The sequence below is a fragment of the Phasianus colchicus genome, chromosome 7 (assembly GCF_987193195.1).
Source record: "Phasianus colchicus chromosome 7, bPhaCol1.hap1.1, whole genome shotgun sequence".
In the NCBI taxonomy this organism is placed as follows: Eukaryota; Metazoa; Chordata; class Aves; order Galliformes; family Phasianidae; genus Phasianus; species Phasianus colchicus.
Genome location: NC_143442.1, coordinates 26,594,096 through 26,616,191, shown reverse-complemented (window position 1 = coordinate 26,616,191; position 22,096 = coordinate 26,594,096). Strand labels below are relative to the sequence as shown.

Here is a 22,096-nt window from a genome sequence, read left to right as displayed (position 1 = left end):
AGAGGGTCCAGAGGAGGGCCACCAAGATGATCAGGGGACTGGAGCACCTCCCCTGTGAGGACAGGCTGAAGGAGCTGAGCTTGTTCAGACTGGAGAAAAGAAGGCTGCGGGGTGACCTCATGGCAGCCTTTCAGTACCTAAAGGGAGCCTACAAACAGGAGGGGAATCAACTCTTTGAAAGGGTGAATGACAGCAGGACAAGGGGAAATGGTTTTAAGTTGAGGGAAGGGAGATTTAGGTTGGACGTCAGGGGGAAATTCTTTACAGAGAGAGTGGTGAGGTACTGGAACAGGCTGCCCAGAGAGGTTGTGGATGCCCCATCCCTGGAGGTGTTCAAGGCCAGATTGGATGGGGCCCTGGGCAGCCTGGTCTAGCATTAGGTGGGACAGTTGGTGGCCCTGCGTGTGGCAGGGGGGTTGGAGATTCATGATCCTTGAGGTCCCTTCCAACCCTGGCAATTCTGTGATTCTGTGAAAAACAGCGGATGTGAGCAGTGAAGGGTTGGGGGGTGCATTTCAGCACTGGTGACAGCCACGTGAAAGACAAACCACATTCTGGATGGCCATGCAAATTTTTTCAATTTGCACAGCTTTATCCATTTTTTAAAGTTTTCATGCATACATTTTCTTTATGACTGATGCAGTGATATTTCACCAAATGTGTTGCCAGCAGCAATTGCATCATCTTCTATTAATTTTATAATTTTTTTTTTTTAATTAACCATTGCTAGAGTGCCATCAGTACCTATACAAAATATGATGACAAATGCTGAATAGAAACACTTTTATGTAGCTTTTACTGCTTCATACAAATGAAGATATTTAGCTGTGTCTTTTAATGGCACCAAAGAAGCCACTTCTTCAGTGACATTATGTTTGTTACCAATAACTAATGAAAACAGCAAGTTGAACTGCAGCTGTACCATCAGTCCTTTCAGCTATCGTCAAAGCAAAAATTTTGAAATTCCCAGCTTTACTTTTCACACTTCTTTGATAGATGTTCCCTTTTCTTCAATACGCCTGGCTACAGTCTGGTGAGAAAAACTGATTTCAGAAAAATCCACGGGCTTTTTTGTCAGGACAAATCATATCTGCCATGTTTACCATAATTACTTAATAAACTCACCATCACTAACTGTTTTTATTTTTCGTTTGTTTGTTTTTCAGCCAGACTTGCCACCATATATCTAGCTTTTATAATAAAAGTCTGCTTGAGTTGCCAGGGCAGGGGGGCTGGTCCAGGCTGCATGTGACCCACAGGATGTGGGTTGCACTTGCCCAATCTGTGACACTGACAGCGCATCATTAACTGTATTTACCCTGTTAGAAAGCCACTTTTCAGAAAAGGGCTACGTCCTGTGACTGGGAGAGCAAAACTGCCTCCTGCTATGAGAAGAGATGGAGGGAAGGGAGCTTTGCAACCGGCCTGTCACTAAGAAACAATTTCCCATTTGGAACAGGCTGCAGAGCGCAACTCACAAGTTAAGAGATCCTCAGGGATCCGTGTAGATCAAAGTAAATTACAGGAGCCTCAGGCTAGCTGTACAAACTGAGCAAAGTCTGGTTCTCAGTCTGACAGTAATCGAGTGGGACAGATTTCAGGCAAAACAAGTTCCCCATACCCTGCTTTGCACTGCGCCTAGAAGTCCTCCATGCTTTTTTCCTGTCTAAGCACAGTAAGTAGCAGATGAGTTCTTGTTTGGGGGGATCTTCTCGTACAGTACAATGGAAGGCAGTGCCACCAAATACATCTCTGCAGAATATTTATTGCCTCTCTTATGTCCTCTTCCTCTGATATTCTCTGTGGAGCTGTTTGCCACCTGAGTTGCTCTGCATTTTACCAGCACTACACGGGTTTAAATTTCAAGTGCCTTTTCCAAGCTAGGAGGGGCAGAAATAATTTCCTACATTAGTAGACAGGTTAAGTATCTTCCTATGCAGCAGGAAATGCTTATCCTTTCTGACAGACATGTCTGAAGCAGCAGAGGGTACATTCACCTTTGACAAGGGTTTGGAGAGCTCCAGTGCTTTGTGTGCTCTTTTGGGCTAAAGTAAATACAACATAATTTGCCTGGTTCCAACTCAACCTGGAATTTGGCAAAACAAAACAATGCTAATAAAGAAAGCGTGAAGGAGATCTGAATATTCATGATCTGCACAGCAGTATCTTACACACTTCTTTGGACAGTGAAGTAAAAATGAGACCTTAGACTTGCATTATTTCACTAAAAGCCTAGCTACACAGGACAAACTTGAGAACCCTGATGTGAAATGAGTTCTGTTACCTCAAGCTCAAAGCCATACTAATGCAATCCCGACGCTTATTTTAAAAACATTTTGGCTTGTGTCTGCTTGCAATATTCCATGTAAACACACCTGACAGTGAACGTCTTTAACACTGATAGAGAAGGTACAAGCACACGACCCAAAGTAGCTCTGGCTGATCAGCCACGCAGATTTAGGATGAATCCAGATGAAATTAACAGTTTCTGTTTGGTTTTGATAATCAAGACACAAAAATTATGGCCATGCTGATCTGAAACATTTATGATTTTTTTTATGATAACCTTATAAAGCTCAGGAAAAGTCAACGTTTCTTTCTTTGTGAAGAAACCACATTTGCCATTAAGAAGTCATGCGAGTAGATTTCCAACAGATATTTTCTACCAAATAGTTCCACTCAGCAAAGACTATTTTAAATTAATTGGCTGATTTTCCAAGCTGTGGCAGAGACCTTCTTAAATGTTTGCCTAACAACTGCCTTTAAACAGTAAGTATGAAATATTTCCTAGATACTGCACATATCTCACCTGACAAACAGCACAATTTAAGAGAAAGGAAATAAAACTACATCCTGCTGAAATTCTTGCTAAACTGTGATAAACACCAAAACTTAGTCCTGCTTGTGGAAAGTGTGCCCGTTTAAAAAACCCTAAAACACATGCATGTCTTGCTGCAAATCAATGGGAAAAGAGAACACATTTAAAGTAGTGGATCAGCAGTCAACCTGAAGAACTTCAGCAAAGCAACCAAGAAATGGCTTGCTCAACAGTTTTGTCTGAGTAAGGTTTGTGAGAAAGACTGAGCACATTCCCTGAGCATTAGTGCGTTAAAGGGTTTGGAAAACCAGCATGGCGCTTTGCCGGCACCCCAGCCTGGGGCAGAGAAGCCCCGGGCTATTCTAACTTACACCCTTTACATTCATAAACAGAGGTAGGGTATAGAGGCTGCAGTTTACCACCTGGTCCAACTTCCAGTATGACGGGAAAGAGAGCCGGAGACAGCACAACCTATCCCTTCTGAACTGCAACAGGATTTCCAGAATCACAGAAATCACAGTAGAAATGTGGCTGCCCTACATTTAAGAAACCAACTTCAGGTGGGCAACCTGCTCTGACAGATTTTGCACTGACACGCCAAACTGTACTTGCTAACACTTCACATCAAGACGCAGGTGCACGCATAGATGTGCGAGCGGCAAACCAGGACTTCAAGCCCTGATGCAGTTGGAGCTGGATCCAAGGAAGCATGGGACACTGCCAGGGTTCGAACATGAGGCTTGGCTCCGGAGAGGATGGGAACCACTAGACGACACACTTCTTTGGCACAGGTGGAGCCCAACCCCAGAGATCTGGAAGACAACCAAGTACAGACAAGCCACCACAGCCGGTGTTCAGTAGAGCTTCGCACTAGCGTCCTCCCATAACCTTCTTGCTTTACAATCGTTTGCACAGTGAAACAGCAGTGGCAACTGCAGCATGAAGAAGAGTAAGATTTTCAGACATCAGTGCGATATCTGGCCCTGTAGAATAATTCTTCATAAATGTAAATGTTGTCCAGTTGTCTTGTGGCATACTTTTGATTGTCAGCCAGTCCACAATGACCGCTATCAGTGTAGTAAGCTAATAGAGCTGACATGTTAACTCAGATTATTGATAGTGCACTGTATCTAGTCCATTATAATCTCTGCCTAGAGATTGTGGAGTTCATAATAGCTAGCAATAAAATATTTTTGTCCATAAAGGAAGATAATCACTGCACATAAACTTTGCTAAAAAATACTTAAAGGCTTAAAATTTCTAAATATGTAATGCTTGTTCCAACTAATAAGGTGTTGTTGTTTCATAAAGGTTCCTTGCACTGTCCTTTTAGTTACAAATCATGTTTTTTCAAGGACAACTAAATACAGAGTCATTTAAATTGCTGGCATTTATATCTCTAATAAACTGTAACCCGATAATCAGGGACTATAAAGGATTATTTTTTTCTCTTACATTATCACGGAGCAGCTGTAAAAGTACAAAATCCACAGAGCCATGTGTACCTAGTCCTGATGACAAACGCAGAGCCTCATCCTTCTGGCCTGAGCAAAACCCGATAGAGTGCCCTCCCTAAAGAAAAGTTTTAAATGGTTATTTCCCTCAAATATTGAATTGCACTTCCTCCTTTCCCAAATCAGACACCAAACTCCTCTGCCTCTTCAGTTTCAAGAGTGTTTGTTTTTTGCTTTACTCTTCTGGCGCTCAGCAGGAGCGGCACCGCCCAGCGCAGCCCTCACATGGGGCTCACATGGACACCTGGGAGGGGCTGGCAGAAGAGCAGCCGCCTGTTTGACAAGGGTGCTTCAGGCGTAGGCATGTTCCTACACAAAGTGGCTACTTTACTTCCTCCCCAAGACGTATTTTATTGACCTATTTATTGTGCCTTCATTTCATTTCAGGCGAACAGAGAACACCCTGTTTACGTGCACTTTCATACACACATCCAGCAATAGCATGCAAACAGCATCATTAAGAGGACACAAGGATGGCCTCACCAAGTTTACCCTGTTGTGCCCAGAGCGACCAGGTGTCCTTCTCCAAACATGAATTTAAATGCTACAAGCTCTGGACTGGGCAGTTGGATGAAAAGCAGTGCATTTTGCTGCGTTCACCCTGCTCCCACTTACCCTGAGTGCCAGACACTATCCTCATTTTCCCCATACCTCTCCTTCATCGTCCCTTTCTTGAGTGCCCTCTTCCCTTTCTGTTGTCTAAGTTCAAGCTATGAGTTTATGAGAAGAGGAGAATGTCAGGAGGAGGATGTACCCTGGGCCAAAATGGAGCAGGGACAGATGTGTCAGCAGGGCAGGTGTGTCCTCACTCTGGGCCAGGCTGTGCTCCTACAACAATGGCAGGGCACCTGGCTGGGCTGCCTCCCAGAGGGACAGACAGCCCCTCGCTGCCACCAGGCTCTGCTGGCCTTCACCTTACTTAAAGGGCAGGGAGAAGAGCATGCGCAAGCGGTATAAATAAATCCATGCAAAGAAATAATTAGACTTTCTTTGCAACAATACAAAGAATAGCAGAAACACAAGTCTTCAGTAATAAATTACATTTTTGGTATTGAACAGATTATAAGTGCTATGGAATTGAAAGTCAACATTTTCCTCCTATTCCCTAGTTCACATTTCCCTTACAATGGATAACTAATCACAGTCACCACACCCCATGCAGGGGACGAACAACCCAGCCTACAAGCCTTCAGCCCCATGAGGAGGTGGCAGCGGAATGCAGGGTTTTAAGGAGGGGCCAAGGCACTTCAGGGATGCCAGGGACAGCTGAGGTCTTGGGCACCTTTACTACAAACAGCCTGCAGAATGGAGGCTGCAACCCTCAGCCATCTGTGAAGCCAACAGCTCTACTATTGCATTCTTGTTACCAAGGCTTTTACCCTTCCTCCACATCAAAGTCAAGGGCCATTCATTCTTCTTTCTCTTTGTATCTCTTGATACCTGTACAGCTTCACTTAGCCCCAATTTCATCTGGTACCTAGGAAAGGATGCCAAGCACAGTTCTGTGGGCTGTGTGCTGCCTATATCAGCACAAAGCAGATGGATTGCTTCAAGACCACGATGGGGTTTGCTCCTCATGAGCTCCACTGTGAGGAAGCTCACTTCAGCAGGGATTCCAGCCCAAGTCTCTGGGGGCCTCAGCTCTGCTCTGTCCCATCCCCTTGCAAACAGGGCTGTCAATGAAATTTCCAGCAAGGAACATTTATTGAAACTCGGAGGGAACTAAGGATTAATTAAATGCCCTATCAGATATAAAAGACATTTTCATGGTCCTGCAAAGGAAATTTCTGCAGTAAGGTTAAAAAAAAAAGTCACTGCCAAATATTTCAGAGGAATAATGCTTATAGATTGAGACTGATTCCCTTCTCCCCCCTGGAGCTACGGGCATAGAGAGTCAGCATAAGCCAAGGCAGAATCAGTTTCTGGGTCATTTTGAAGTACTGTCTTGCTGAACCACTAAATAAGTGTGGCAAGTGGGTGGAAAAGCTATTGGTAGCAAACAAATAATTTTGGCTACCTGATAGTTAGGAACTCAAGAAGGACAGAGGAAAGTGAAAGAAAAAGACATCAAGTACAATTAATCACATTCAGTGGATCATAGTTCAGGAATGCTAAAGCTTGTTTATACTTTTTCATTATAAGGGTAAATTTAAGAATAAAAGACACAATTACAGATGAAAATCACCAAGCTTAAAGACCAAGTGAGTAGTCCTATGTCCTCTGTCTTTCCATGAGAAATATTTATGAGGTAGAAAACATACATAAAATACAATCAGAATCTTTACCACTTTAGAAAAAAAAATCAAACCCACAGAGCATTCCCTTTCTAAAAAAATGTACTTAGGCATGAAAAGTCACTTTGCAAACAAGTTAGGCAAACAAAAAATGGACGTTTGCCAGAAAAGTGTTCTCCTGTCAAGCAAAAACCAAAGACCCATTTATAGAGCTCTCCAGGCACATGATCCCATAACCACCACAGCATCCTGCTATGAGATGGAGGAAGCAATCATGTGTCCTCTGCCATAACATCAGGCCTGTTACTTAGCTTTCTCCTTGCCAAGTTCTGATCTCATTTCTGCTTTGTTCACACCAGTATCAATAGATATGTGTGGAGGGCTCCCTTCTGCAAAACTTGACTTCCACATTTCCTGGGCTACCAGGCAGGCAGAATGGAAGGGTCACCTGGTGTACGCAGGAGTCAAAAGTCCTTCCACTAGGAGCTACAGTTCTGGGACGCCAGGGCTATTTTGAACTGTTTCTTTTGATCCTCAGAGTTCTGTAATTTTAAAGTCTGGCCTCAAGGGGGAGATGCCAGAGTTAAGGATCTTCATTATTACGACATGCACATGCTTATCAGTTTTAACATTCTGGTAGTCCCAAACTACATTGCCAAGAAAATCCTTCTCTTACAATTTCCCTTCAGCATTGAGCTTTGCTTTCCATGGCAACTCACAGTGACCATCTGCCAGCTGGACCCTGACAACTGAAACACACATCTATGTCACTGAGCTTGTCCCAGTCAGTTCCACAAAACAAATCCAAAACCCATCCTTGTCAACAGGAGTGTAGAACTGATCCCATTGGCTGGTTCGGATCAGATCAAGCACAGTCTGATTGCTGAATGCAAAACACTTAGCACAGCCTTGGTTTCACATTAATTTGTAGAGCATCTTTCCACATGTAGCCAAAGAAAAAAGTCTTCAGCTTGAATTTCCACACCCTGGGCAAAAAACATAGCTATTTGGTACCTCCTGCTTCCAGCAACATGCACATCAACCCAAACCTGTCTCAACTAAGTTGCTGTAGAAACTCTGTTTCTGGCAGCTGGTTCCCTATGGCACACTTGGCTTTCAGGATAAGCTTGGTGTCATTTATTCCACAGGGCAACGTTTACAAAACAGAAAATAATTGCAGCATTCACTTAATCAGGGTGTGCCCATACACCATATCTCTAATGAATGATCACACATCACCACGCTGATTTGTGGGGTCTGAGATGATCAACCAAGGTCAATTGCTGGATAACAGAGCCTTGAACATACTTTGGGAGCTTTGGTCCAAGTTGCTGCACCGGAAGTATACAGCCACAGAGTGGAGATCCAGCAAGTCAGCAGCCTATCTCAGACCTCCCAGCACTTAGGTGGGGCATAGGAGACAGAAAATTTGGAGAGCTAAGAGACTGAGTTTAGTTCAAGCCTGATCTCATCCTTGATCAAAAGCTGGTCCCTATTATTATTATCCTGTCCTCATTGACATTTTATGGCAAAAAATGTATTCCTGCTCTTCAAACTATGACTACATAGTCCTCTCCAAAGACAAAGATGGTTATTCTTTAGAGTCTTACAGTTAAGGACAAATGTATTTTCTCCTGAACTCCTGTATAAAGTTCCTGTTCATTACGGGTAAGTCTGTGCTCCAGCCATGACTTGCATTTCTTACATGTCTTTTCATAAAATCATAGAATGGCTTAAGTTGGCAACTGTCTAAAGGGTTTGCATATTTATGCTGTAAATACAGTTTGGCTTCCCTTGATTTCATATCACAAGAAATCTGAGCTTCATCTCTAGCTCTGGCACAACACTCACATTCTGTGGGGAGTAGCTTGGCAGGTAGACCACAGGGTTAATATTCTGGTGCCTTTCCAACAGCCCTCTGCAGAGCAGGCAGGCTTTCTCCAACCCAGACCAAGAGGGAAGTGGGAGCTGCTGTGCTGGGGCAGGAAGAATCAGCACAGGAGGGACTGTGGCCACTACCCAGTCACCTGAGTGCCACGCTGTGGCCCTGCCTGCATGTGCCATCATGCTCCTGCACTGCATCACCTCATGGCCAGCACACATTACACTGACTGCTAACACAGCTGTGCAGCAGCAGGTTCCAGTCCAATGTCCCTTGTCCATTCAGCTCTCTGTAGATATCAATAAGACAGATGAAATAAATGACTGGGCTCCAGGTGATCCAGCTTCTACTGGCTTAAACAGGAGCTTGAAAACTCACACAGGCAACAGAATTCCTAATAGTAAAGGAGATTTATAAAGCAACAGATAGTTTTTATTGAACAAGGCCAAGTTAACAGACATTTCCAAAACCCTAAGCTCACCTAGAGGCAGAAAGAACTCAAGAAAGTATCAAAAAAGTTACAAAGGGAAAGAGAGATAATAAAATAAATTCCCCTAATGTACCACAAATACCAACCACCACACACTACCTACAAACCATATGTTTTTCCATCTGTTCTGTTATCTTCAACTAAATTTATAGTATTTGGGCTATCAGAAGAATTGTCAAGCCTGAGCTGGGCAGGATTATAAAACCTAGGTGTTATTACACTTTAAGACATTTTCCCCTCCCCCTAGCACACCAGGCACATGATTATACATTTCTCTCTCTGCCTCTTGGCTCCGATCCTACAGAGGATGCTACACTTGTTCCCAGGTACAGCAAATGACAGAACATCTCCAGCCTCCCTCAACAAAAGCATACTTCCTCTCCTTTCTATTTTTCCCTCTGTCTTCCTTGTCCTTCTCCATAGGTGGGCCAAAGGAGTGACAGGCTGCAGTGCTGCTTCCTGAACAACTGTGAATCAGTGAGCCCGTGAGCAGCAGGGAGCAGCCGGCTCTTCGCCGAGGGAGAAGCAGCTCGTTGGGGGCAGGGCTCAGGATCTCCACTTGAACACTCCAGAAGCTGGGCCACAGCTTCAGGGTAAACCAGCGGGGGTTGCAGGCCGGTGCAGTGCTCACACAGTGATAGTGCAGGAAAAGTACCAGGACAGGAGAGCAACGGTTCTTCCATGTAGAGGAAGCTGAGCCTCCTTGGAAGGGAAATGAAACCCTGAAAGTGATCAGCAGCATTGTGATATGACAAAGGCACCTTCCCTCCCTGCTGCCCATCTGCATTAAAAGCTAGGGAGTGTGTTGGGCTGCTTTTGGTTCAACACAGCCTCCTTCTAGGTAGAGTAAGACAAAGTACCTTTAAACACAGCCTGGGTGGCTCACAGCCTACCCTTCAGTGCTAATCCTACAGTGGGAAGGAACTCAGCACACTGGATGCTTAAGCTGCTAAAAACCAAAACCCTTGTTTGGGTCCACCTTTCTAAGAGGTGTTCTCCATTATGTGCTTTCACCCGTGGCACATTAGCTTTCTCCTACACATGCAGTGATAATGCTTTCAGCAGTGAGTACACAGAGGGGATCACTTGGAACAACCCAGCCCTGACTGTCAAGTCAAATAATAGCCCTTCAGGACATGCCCTACCCGCTTCATGCCCAAGGTTCTCCAGTTTGGGCACTGCTTTCAGTACCTGTCTACCTCTCAGCACCTCCATCCTGAAAGCAAAGTGACTTGCACGGCTCCAAAAGCCTCCTAGAAAGCCCACAAATAAGTACAGCAGGAAAGATCCCAGCTTGGTTTTTCACTTGCAAAGGATTATAGTAAACGTAACAATTTTCCGCACAGAAGGTCTTTAAAGAGTGTGCAGAATTCCAATAGGTGTCTCATTAATGCCAAGTCGCGGAGCAAATGGTGCCGCTCCCCTGCTGTCTGGCCCACCTGCCCGTTGCCAAGCGGCTTTCTGCAGCGCTGCCTCAACCTGCTGGCTGCCAGGTGATGGGCTCCTGCTGCCCTGGCCCCTGCTGCGGACCCAGCACTGCCTCCACGACACTCTCTCATTTGCTTAAAGAACTGAAATGTGCTAAAGCTCAGCACTGGTGCTTGGTAGAGTCCAGCTCCCCCCTGCACTTAAGCAGTGTGCACGGAGGGCGCGCTGGCACAGCACCATCTCCCTCCTGCTTACTGGGGGATGGCAGATTGCAGTGCAATTTCCCACCCGGTCCCTCTGTATTCATGACTTTCACCTGTCGTATTCAGCAATACAATCACAGAAGAGTAGATGGATTCAGGAAGGAAGGAAAAGTGCTTTTTCACTCTTACAATTGTTGCTGTGCAGAACAAGACAGTAGGTATCAATTTAAAAAAAAATGTTTTACGATTTTTTCAGTAAAGAGAAGAACTTACATCAGGGACTCCCATGTACAGAAATATGAGAGCAGACTGTAAAGTCAGTTCCCTTCCTTTCCATCTCACAACATTCAGATGAATCTGGATGAGGTGGAGAGCCAAACACCCCCGAGTGGCCCGGAGGGTAGTGACTGGGGTTTTCCCTGGCAAGCCAGCAGTGTGGGTACAAGCCCACTGCCAGGAAGCAACTTCCCTGGCTGTTATTACAAGCAGGGCTGATAAACAATGGAGGTTTGGCTTCAGTGTCTGTGCAGAATATTTAAAAACTAAATTTTATCATAAGTCTAAGCAGACCTTGGAATTCTCTTGATGCAAAAGTCTTTATGATTATGTAAGCCTTTCAGCTTAAAATAATAAAGAAAACTACTGCTTTAAAATATTCTCTTCCCTTTTCTTCAGACAGAACTGAAAAATATGTCAATTCATAAATTTGAGTTCTGAAGCTTGAATCATCAATGCAGAAGAAAATGCTCAGCTCTATACTATAAATGCCCCAGACTAAATGCTTTGGGAAGCGTAATGCAGTTTACATTGATACAGGTACAGTTATTCAGATATAATATGAAATATTACAACTCTTATAGCTAAAACTACTCATCAAATTTTATTCAGATTAGCAGTTGGCTTTGATTGCTTTAAAACTGAATGTTGGGACAAACAAAACCTGTAGGTAAATGGCTGTATACTCAATATTGTACTCAGTACTGTGTAACAAACATGCAAACTTAACTGAAATGGTACCATTCTTCAAATCTTCCTAAAATCCACCAAGTACATTTGGTTCCTTTTCTCCCATACACACACATATTCTGCAATAACTCTTTAGATTCTAAATTCCATCCTTGGTAATGCCTGTGCAAGGTTGACAAAGGGCAGCCCCAACAGAACAGATTGCTAAAGGAGGGAGAGCCCTGCTCGTCCTGATCCAAGGAAGAGCACAGAAAGGCAGCAAGTACATCATCACTTTTGTAAAGCAAACATATCATATCTGGAATGGACAGATGCGAACCCAGGAGCCCCATGATGCTCACTTTTAGAGAGGAGCGGGTCATTGAAGATGCCTGTGTTTTGAAGAAGTCAAAACTTGTCCTTCAAAGCTGATCCAGGATTTCAGGAGTTGTTCTATATGTAAGACATGAAAGAGGTCACTCTGAAGGATAAACAAAGATAAAATGTTGCACAATGGCAACAAAAGCAGGCCCACCACACCAGGACTTAGAAGTAGGTCCACTGGTGCCTACCCAACCGCCTACACGTGTGTGTGCAATGCATGCAATCAGGCACATTCAGGCACTCACTCTTCCCTTGAAGCCTGCTTCATTTCATGCAGTTACTGCTGGTGAGCAAACGAACTGCTGTTGTCACAAGGCAGGACAGTTGCTCTGTGATCAGCCAGCCAGCCAGAACAAACACCACACTGGGGATACAGTTTTGCCTTTTCCCACATTGAATGGGGCATTAACCTTAAAGTCTATGATCCTTTAAATCTTTAACAATAATTAATAGGAAGAAGATGACTAATATTTGTGTTTGCCCTTAAACCTGCTCTTATGGGAGAGAATAAAAGCTCAAGGAAAGTGACATTTTGTGCTAGCAAAGTCAACAGTATTAGTTAGTCCTGAATTCGTTTGTCTTAACTGCAGTGTTAATGCTTTACTTGGCCTCATGCTCCTAAGCTGATTGCATTTAGCACTTAAGTTCCTAGAGTATGAAATATTTCACTGCATGTGTTTGAACCCTTGTGCTAACTGGAGGAACCTGAGAGATGCAGCAGTGCCTTCCAGCTGCCATGTGCTGCTGCAGCTGATACAGAGCAAAGAGAGCTCCCAGTCCCCAGCCCTGCAGCCCAGGCCTTGGGCCTGTGGCCTCCAGAGAGCTGGAATTCACTGTGATAAGGAGACTTTCCCATATCTACCTGTTCATATTTACCATTTCATGATCTGAAATCCTCCCAAAATAAGGGGAGCCTGAGCCAGAAAGTTGCACATTCCACACTCCCTCTGTTTCTCGTCCATGTGAATTTGCTACCACATTCAAGAACAGAATGAATTGACCAGGAATGAATTAACCAGGTCAGAACGCAGAAAATGGCCAGTGAGTGCATCAGTGCTGCAGTCCAGCCAAAATTTCAGGCATGTCCATTTCCTTTAGTATTTTGAAACTTGTTAGTCTTGCTTTGTTTTAAATATCACTTTATGTCAGGCTGGCACTTAAAAACTACTGAAATTAATGTAGGTATAAAGAAAAATCTCAGCAGATTTTGTTTCACCACTTCAGGTTCCTACCAATCAAAATTAATCCAAAAACGGAGGTGGCAAATGAATGTCCCTTATTTCAGGAGAGTTCACAGTGAGGGCCCGATCCAAATGCCACTAAGCTAAATGGGAGTCCTTGGATTACGTCTTAACAAGTTTCAGATGCTCAGTCATTTCCATCAGTCATTTGCAGAGATGAGAATGAACTTCAAAGGGTTTGGTGCAGAACTGAACTTCCAAGACTTTGGATCTGAACATCCTGGGACTTGTAGGTATGTTTCCAATCATCTGCAGATGCAGCCAGCAACAAAAGGAAACAGATCCATGAAGGTTCTGTATTTTGCAGACAGAAAGGTCAAGCAAAAGTGTTCTATTTGCAGGAGATGGTCAGTTCATTCTTCCACTGATCCTTATCAGATCTTCACACAAGCCAGCTGCAAACCACAAAGACAGGAGCCAAACTACTGGAATTTAATGGCTCGTTCTCCAAAATGTATTGGCTCATAAACATACACTGTGTTCTCATTCAGTCCTAATTTACTTTAACAATAAACTTATTGTGAGTTGTATTCCCACTTCAAAGAGAGTTTTTATGTGGCGAGTGGGAGGGGCATAAGTGGGAGTATGCCTCTGATGAATAAAACAAGGATATGGTAAGGTGAAGGGAAAAAAGCTCAGCAATTACCCTCCACAGGGTGTAAGGCTATAAAATGGCACTACCTCAAATTATTTGCAGACATGTCCACATTTGAGAGAAATAAAATCTTTCAGAGGATAACACACCTGTGCCATGGGTAATTGCCCTCGCTTGCAAATTAGAACTGGCCCAGCAGATGTTTATTCCACCACACACAGACAGCAAAAAGCCATAAGAAAGGCTTTCCCTCTTCACAAGAAGCGAAAAATGATAAGACCCACCGCAACTGCTTAAAATCAGCTTTGCCTGTACCTTTTCCTATAGTGGCTGCTTCAGAACAGGGAGCTGATAGGATAAGCACAAATGTGAACCTAGGAGACAAGCAAGACTTCAGAGACAGCAAGAAAGTCAAACTGATCCAGTGAGGGAGGGTGCCAGCAGCCAGGGACAGCCAGGGAAAGCAACTCTGTGACTCCAAAAAGAGGTGCAGGGTCCATCCCACCGGTGAGATTCCTCCCAAGCTCTAGCATTGTCCTGGGGAGGGCTGGTTTGCCCCAGCTTCAGAACCTAGATCCAACAGCTGCAGCTCATGACTTTGGTGCTTTGGCACTTTTAGGCTGATGCCTGGGGTTTTCCAACAGGTTTATGATCCCATCCCAGCATGTCTGAGTGGGCTGGCTTTGACACAGCCCCACATGGCTGTTACAGACTGAAGGATGCCATAAGGTCACTTGATTTCTCTTAAAAAAAAAAAAAAACAAGAGCATCTGTCAGGAGCTGGCTGTTCCCTTTCTTTTGCTGCTCTATTCTTAGCAAAAACATCAGTTATGGCTTCCTTTCCTTTCCTAAGTGGTCCAAACTTCTTTCCATCACACTATTTGCTTCAACCGAGGCTCAAATCTACAAGAGCAACCCAACAGAAAAGCTATTTGTGGGTTGTTGGAAGGAATAAGGGGAGCCTGATTGTCACCCTACATGTCACCACTGCCTGGAACACCTCTCCTATGTGGACAGGCTTAGGGAGCTAGGGCTCTTCAGCCTGGAGAAAAGAAGGCTCTGAGGTGACCTGATAGCAGCCTTTCAGCTACAGGAAAGAAGGGGACAGATTCTTTAGCAGAGCCTGTAGTGAAAGAAGGGGAAGTGGCTTCAACCTTAGAGAGGGTAGATTTAGGTTGGATATAAGGAAAAAGTCTTATACAGGGAGGGTGGTGAGGCACTAGAACAGGTTGCCTAGCAATGTGGTTGATGCTCCATTCCTGGAGACTTTTAAGACTGGATCAGGCCGTGGGCAACCTGATAAACATGTCCCTGTTCATTGCAGGGGAGCTGGACTGCATGACCTTTAAAGGTCCCTTCCAACTCTAAGGATTCTTTGATTCTACAACACTGCAAACATTCCATTGCAATTATATCATAACAGTTAATGCTGTAGTAAATATTTACATTGACTCTTCATAGCCACACAATTCGTACTTAATATGACTATTATGTTTAACATTAAATCCAACAGAGCAATTTCTAGGGACATAATCAGCATTCCCCTGAATTTGCTTCACTTAAAATGCTGAGATTTTCATTTTTCACTTCAATTAGAAATTAGTTCTAATTTTTAAACACTTAGACTTGCTGTTAGCCAGGAACTTGGGCTTCTTGCTGCCAACAGCCCAGGTCACAGTCATTACCTGGAATCACCTGTCTGTCTCCAGCATCCTGCTCCTGGGACAGCGATCAGGAGAGCCACCCCAGACACAAGTGGTGGCAGCCAGAAGTGTACCACTCTAAGGTGTGTCAGATCTGTCACTTCTGATGCATGGCTTATCTGCTGTTTGTTGGCTGTGCTTGCTCCACAGCTGAAGTGCCCACCTGCAAGCTTGAGTTCTTGAGGCAGGAACAGATTCCACCGGAACATGTTGCCCAAGGAGCTCATGGATGCCCCATCCCTGGATGCATTCAAGGCCAGGGTGGATGTGGCTCTGGAGCCTGGTCTAGTGGCTGGTGACTGCACACAGTTGAAACCAGATGATCATTATGGTCCTTTTCAACCCAGGCCATTCTATGATTCTGTGATTAAGCTTCTAGCTGTGTCCCACAGCTGTACACAGCTCTAATCTGACATTAGAGAAGTCTGCCTGAAGAAAAGGTTTCAACATTTTTGCACAGCTGCAATCTACCTTTCTCAAGCATGACATTCGTTAAAATATACATACATCTCACATACCCATATCATCATGTAGCTCAGCAAAGAACTTGGATTGTGTATCTGTTTTGAGACTTAAAGGACACATACACAAAGGTGTATGATCAGAGCCACTAATAGTGTATTCAGAGTAAACACTTACAAAGTGGCCAGTGAACCCAGCCACTTTTGCTTTCTTAAGAATCCAGCACACTTTCCTCCTCCTTGCTTTCCGGTTGAGTAAAAGCAACTGAACTTCTGAAATGCCAAGTGCAATTTTTTCTGTCACTCAAACCCACATGGGCTCTCTAGTTTAACCAGTCTTGTTTTCCAATCATAAATGTTCTACCTGACCTTGCTTTGCACGTGGAGATGGGACTAGATGGTCTCCAGAGGTCTCTTCCAGCCTCATCTGTTCCCCATCACAATAACTAGTTTAGGGGAAAAAGAAAAAAAGAAAAAAAGAAAAAAAGAAAAAAAGAAAAAAAGAAAAAAAGAAAAAAAGAAAAAAAGAAAAAAAGAAAAAAAGAAAAAAAGAAAAAAAGAAAAAAAGAAAAAAAGAAAAAAAGAAAAAAAGAAAAAAAGAAAAAAAGGAAAAAAGAAAAAAAGGAAAAAAGAAAAAAAGAAAAAAAGAAAAAAAGAAAAAAAGAAAAAAAAAAGCTGTACATTAAAAACAATTCCATGCAAAAGAACAAACTATTTATCCTACTTCATTTCCTACTTAATTCACTCCCTGTTACTGCACCCTTTTTCAGAGTACCCCCAATATTTCATATTGTCTAAGTCTGATGCATATCTATCAGCTGAAAGCAACTGGGAGCCTTGCCAAAATACTTAGCTGGAGTCTTGCAATATTTGTCAAGCATCTCACAGCACCAGCTGTAAGTCAGGTGAACGTGGGAGAATTTTAACTTGTGTTTGTTTAAACCACACACTTGTAAGTTGTCTTAGTTACAGGAGGGGAAAGTGCTCGTAACAGCAGCCCACTGCATCCTGAACAAACAAACAGAAGCCAGAAGGGCATCTGAGGAGTCTAAGTCCTCAAAAATTTTAAGACTCTGCTTTAGTGCACGTGAGTCACAGTTTACCAATAGCTGGGCTTGAAAGTATTGATATTGACTGTGAATGGGTTTCAACATTATAAGCAACTTCATCTTTCAACTTTAATTTTGTATATTGCATACAGTACACATCATAAAAGATTTCAAGTGGATTAGGAAATCTAGGGCTCAAAGTAGGCTGAAGAATATTTACTTACTTGCCATGTATTTGCAAGGTCATTTGATCAGTTTCTTTCCTCCTTTCCCTTCACCAGAAGACAGTCACTATGCTGAAAGCCCACAAATCTACAATACTTAGAGGGAATTTCTGACCAAACTGCATGTATACAAGTATTTTCCATCTGTTTTGGCCACATCATTTCAAATCTAAAAACTGTCTTCCAAATTTTTCCAGATCTTAAGTTACTTGTCTCTGACATTTTATTTAGGAGAAGAATAAAAGGCATGCCTTTTGTTTTTTCTGTTTTACTGCATACCTCTATGATCCTGACACCAAGAGGTCATCTGCAAACAGTAGGGATGCCAGGGAAATGTTACACAGTCAGAATTTCAGTTTCCTGTGAGAACTTGTCTGCAATGGTCTACACTGACCACAAAATAATATAGTGTGACTCTTTTTTATCTCCTTTTTTTATCTTTTTTTATCATGGCAAACTACAAGAAGTGAGGCTTAATCCATCTGATGTCCAGATTTTTATGTTTTCTTAGGAAGTTAGAGATGATCAAATTCAAAGTCCAAAAAAAGACTGCTGTTTCAACTAATTCTCCAGCCAAAAAGCATGTATGGCTCATTTTCTCAATTAGCAATGACAGGAGAACTGAGTTAATTTGGAATCATCACTCTAATCAATAGCTTCCCTAAAAACATTCACAGTCTTTTGCAGTTGGAAACACAAAGTTCTGGCCCAAATGTGTTACTAGTGCTACCCAGCTGACCTGCAGTCAACAATGCAGAATTTCTATAGTTTCTGTTCCCTCTCACTGGTCTCAAAAGCTCTGACTCCACTGCTACAAGCATTGCAGGGAGCATCCTCTCCTACCCTAATTCCCTCTGCATGCAGTTGGCAAAACAGACAATGTCATACATTTAATGTGGTGGAGTCATATCACCCACAATTAACTGTCAGCATCAGGCCTCAAGCGCATTGCAGGAATTGCCACTATAAGCAGCAAGGGTAATGCAGCTCCTCACTGAAAAAGACAAGGTGCCCAGCCAGAGCATGGCTCTAGCATGGTCTCTACCCTGAAGCACTGCAGTCCTCAGTGACAGCTAGACAAACGTGGTGCCTATCCCAGATCTCTGTCAGCTTTTTCCCCTTCCTTCCATGCCCCCTTTCTTCCTCCACTCACCATGCCCAAACTGGTGTGTGATGTCAGCTGCAATGCTTCTCTAAAACTGTTGTAATGGGTGGGATGGGTTTTTTTGCTTGTAAGTTTTTTGAGTAAGTGGGCCCGTGCGTTATAACCTTAACTTAGCACACCACACAGGCTGCATGGCTGTCCCTCTTTCCATTCAGGGGAAGGATCGCCTCTCTCATAGGGGAAAGGGCTTGCTCTTCCTTGTTCTCACAGGGGGAGGCACTCACCAGTTCACTTTTCTGTTAGCACTCACCCTCTGCCACTCATTGTTCTTTCCCTGCAGCATGCTTATGGTGAAAGTTGCTGAGGTACCAGGGAACGGGGCAGGGGGGTGTGTGGCTGTTGCATGTTCTACAGCTGACCCAAGAACTCTGGGGTAAAGGTATAAATAAAAAACAGCACCACTAACTGACACAATTAGATTCTATATTCAAATCTATGCATTAAAACTACAAAGAAAAAGAGTTTAATGGTTGAACAATCTCACTTCCTAACACACATGTGCTTATAGTACAAAAAGCTTTATCTAGCATTAATATCAGCTATATGAGAAATAAGTGTTTTCTCTGGGAAAGATTCAGCAGCTAAGATAAATTGTACCTATCATTTAAAAAGAAATGCTGTCAATTGAGAGATGGAAGAGCCTATTTTTGTACTACTAGAGGAACATTCATTTGCTGCATCTTAAACTGCTGCACACTGTATCAGAAGACATGCCAGCCTACCTGGGTCTTTCACATCAAGTAAGCAGCCTCCTAGTTAATGAGTTACTTAACAGCTCATAAAGTGTCCCTAAGCTCCCTGCAACCATAACCATTCCCATGCAGCAAATCAAGCATTGATGGCACCTACAGGTGTTCTCCATTTCAAATGTAAGAAAACAGTAGAGAGACTACACTAGAGATCCCATAAATAAATTATACTTTCTGTTTTATGACAAAAGAAAAAGAGGACAAGTTCATGGGCACCCTGTCTGCATGTCAGAGGACAGGCCATTCTAGACTGCTATTTCATTTGGTCACTAAAATATGGAAAATAAATAAAACTATGTCAGCATCCCAGGACACTTCAGCTCAAGCTTCACATCAGGATCCTTCTCCTGAGCAGAACCAAGACCCGGTTTGTTTTCCTGAACACTGGACACAGCCACTTGCAGTTCACAAAGACCAAAAGGGGGAGGCGAGCACAGCAAAAGCTAAGCTTGGATTCCTCCAGATCAAAGGTTGCAATCCATTGGCACCATAACCCTAACTAAAGTGTCTGGATGGACTTTGAAATATGCTAGAAAATGTGAAAGTTTGCAAATTAACTTTCATGTTACATCCTACTCAGTTGGTGTAGAGTGCATTAAATGTTAGCATGGAGTGTGTGATAGAGCGTACTCTTAGGAGGGCATTAACATCTGTACTTACAGGATCACTGGCAGCAACAAGCAGTTATCTAAGTGACTGAGAACCTAGGCCTCTAGCACAAAGGTTACTATTGCTTTTTCATTTTTGGCTATGTCCTACTAGAAACGTGTGCTTCTTTCCTCCTATACAAATCTTCACTTAGAAATCTATTAATACTAGATTATCTGTTCAACAGTAGAATACAGTGCGGGAATGAACTATAAGACATGAATGAATAAGAAGATGAAGATATCTAGCACACACTCGTGGAATTCAAACCTAGATGGTTTTATTCCATGAGAAAGATTTGGTCTGACTATTTTGTATCTGGTAACTTAAAGATACACAATGCATGCCCAGGCTAGTATGCCAAATACAGAATGAAATCTTAGCAGGGAATACAGTGCACTTCTTGGAAGCTTTCCCAGATAACCTTGATTTCAACAACTGCATTTATGTATATAAAATACTTCAAGAGTCATCATTTGTTTGCCCTGCACCCATCCTATGTTTCATAGATTCAGTTTTGCATGCAATGCATGTATTACAAATGATGCATGCTCTTAAGTATGTAGCTGAAGTGTAAAAATACAATCTCCAAATGCACGTACTATATCAGGGCATGCAGAGATGTATAGCTTAGATCTTCAACGTTCTTTAACTTTCTGAAGATCTACAGGCAGAGAATTAAATGTCAGGCAGAGAATTAAATGTCCTTTTCACTAACATTCTCTCTCTGCCCTCAGCTTTCTGGATAATTCTTGGGAGGGTGCATGGGATATAATTATTTTTGCTGCCAAACAATACCGTGTATACATCTATGGTGGTACTAACGTAACTTTTGCCTTCTTCCTTTTTTTTCTATAAAAACAGACTACATTAACCCTAGAACCTTCAGAGCAGCATCACTTCATCCATGTTATTATGCATGGCTGTGCAGCTCCAGCAGCATAGGCCCCCGGGTTAAGCATCACAGCGTGAGTGATGGCAGCAATGACATCACCTCTCAGTGATCCCTTGCAACAGCCTCATAGGTTTGGACTGGACTGAGGAGATCTGGATGTGTGCTGGCATACACAGGCAGTTGTCCCAGAGCATTGTCACTCTACAGGCTCACAGAAATGCAACCCCAGAGATCGAGTGAAGCCACTCAGAGAAGCACATGCCTCTGGTACAGCGTCCAGAAATCACCTTCTACACTTCTAGCTTCTGCACAGGACTCATTTTTTATCCTAATGGAGATGAGGACTGTAGAGGAAAAACTGGTTTCGCACCCAACTCCATTTCCCTTCCTACAGTTTTATGCCCACGTGGAGCCAGGCCAAGTAGTGGCCATACGGGCCTCACTCTCAGGTCTGTGAGGCCACAGAGGGAATGGGTAACTGAGCCAAGGGAGGTCTGCAAACCTCATTAGGCAGTGTGGCATCTGCTAAGGAAAGAAGCAGGTTGACTTTAAAAGCACCAGGGTGCATTTGACCATATTGACAGAACAGGAAGAAAGAGCAAGAAAATAAATCCAAGCAAATTGCATTTGATCTGGAAATTATTAATATCTGAAACAATAACGACAGACCTCCTGAATACCATTTGCATAGAATCCTCCCTTAGAGCCAAACCACACTTTAAAGGACTTCATCTCGAAAGAGCACTGCCGAATTGAAACAGAACTACTACCATGAGTAAAGGGCTGCAGTGCCAAAAGATGTCAGATTGAACACGAAACAGAATTTTCATTCTTTTGTGTACTCCATAAATACTAACAACTTGACACCCCATAATGAAAACAAAACGCACTTAAGCACGGGCAGAAAACCCAAACTAGCCAACCATTCTTCTTTTAGGATTACAATTGGAAATTAGTTGCTGAGGTCAGAGTTTTCCAGCATCACTGTAGGTTGGAATTAACTCTACAGACATGGAAGTACAAAACGAGGAGAACCTGGCCTTGCTTGGTGAGATAGGACTGTAATTGCCATGAAACAGCCACCCCATCCCTCCAGCACCTCAATAGATGGAAGCAGCTGATAAATCCCTCCAGCAGCCCGCTGGCTCAGCCAGCCTGCAAGGGCAACAAGCAGGGGGAGAGATGCTGCATGGGGTGAAAGCAGCTAGCCTGCCTGCCAGGGCCATCCCGGAACGGCCTCATTCCTGCAGCCAGCAGGCACACGGGGCCTGGGGGGTCACAAAACCAAGAAGAAACAGTAGTGGCTCCACAAGAAGTGATGTGCAGTGTGCAGTGAGCAAGGTTTGCTGTAGTGTGCTATTTTTATTCTGAGTTCAAAATCTGCCTGCCAGTTCTCACTCTGGTCATTCTTCTGATAGAAGTATCATAGAATCCTTAAAGCCAGAAGGAACCTTTAAAGGTCATCTAG

General features: G+C 43.4%; 1 protein-coding gene across 10 annotated transcripts in view; it reads right to left on the bottom strand.

Moving 5' to 3' along the window:
- The window catches only part of LOC116233958 (uncharacterized), a 235,334-nt gene that overhangs the window by 193,829 nt on the left and 19,409 nt on the right, over positions 1-22,096 (bottom strand). For 8 of the 10 annotated variants that reach the window (XR_016468363.1, XR_016468362.1, XM_090144265.1 and 5 more), the window contains exon 2: positions 16,268-16,344. The exons of the other annotated variants lie outside the window; for them this stretch is intronic. The gene's annotated coding sequence lies outside the window, so the exon portion shown is untranslated. The remainder of the gene's footprint in view (positions 1-16,267; positions 16,345-22,096) is intronic. 10 annotated transcript variants of the gene reach the window in all.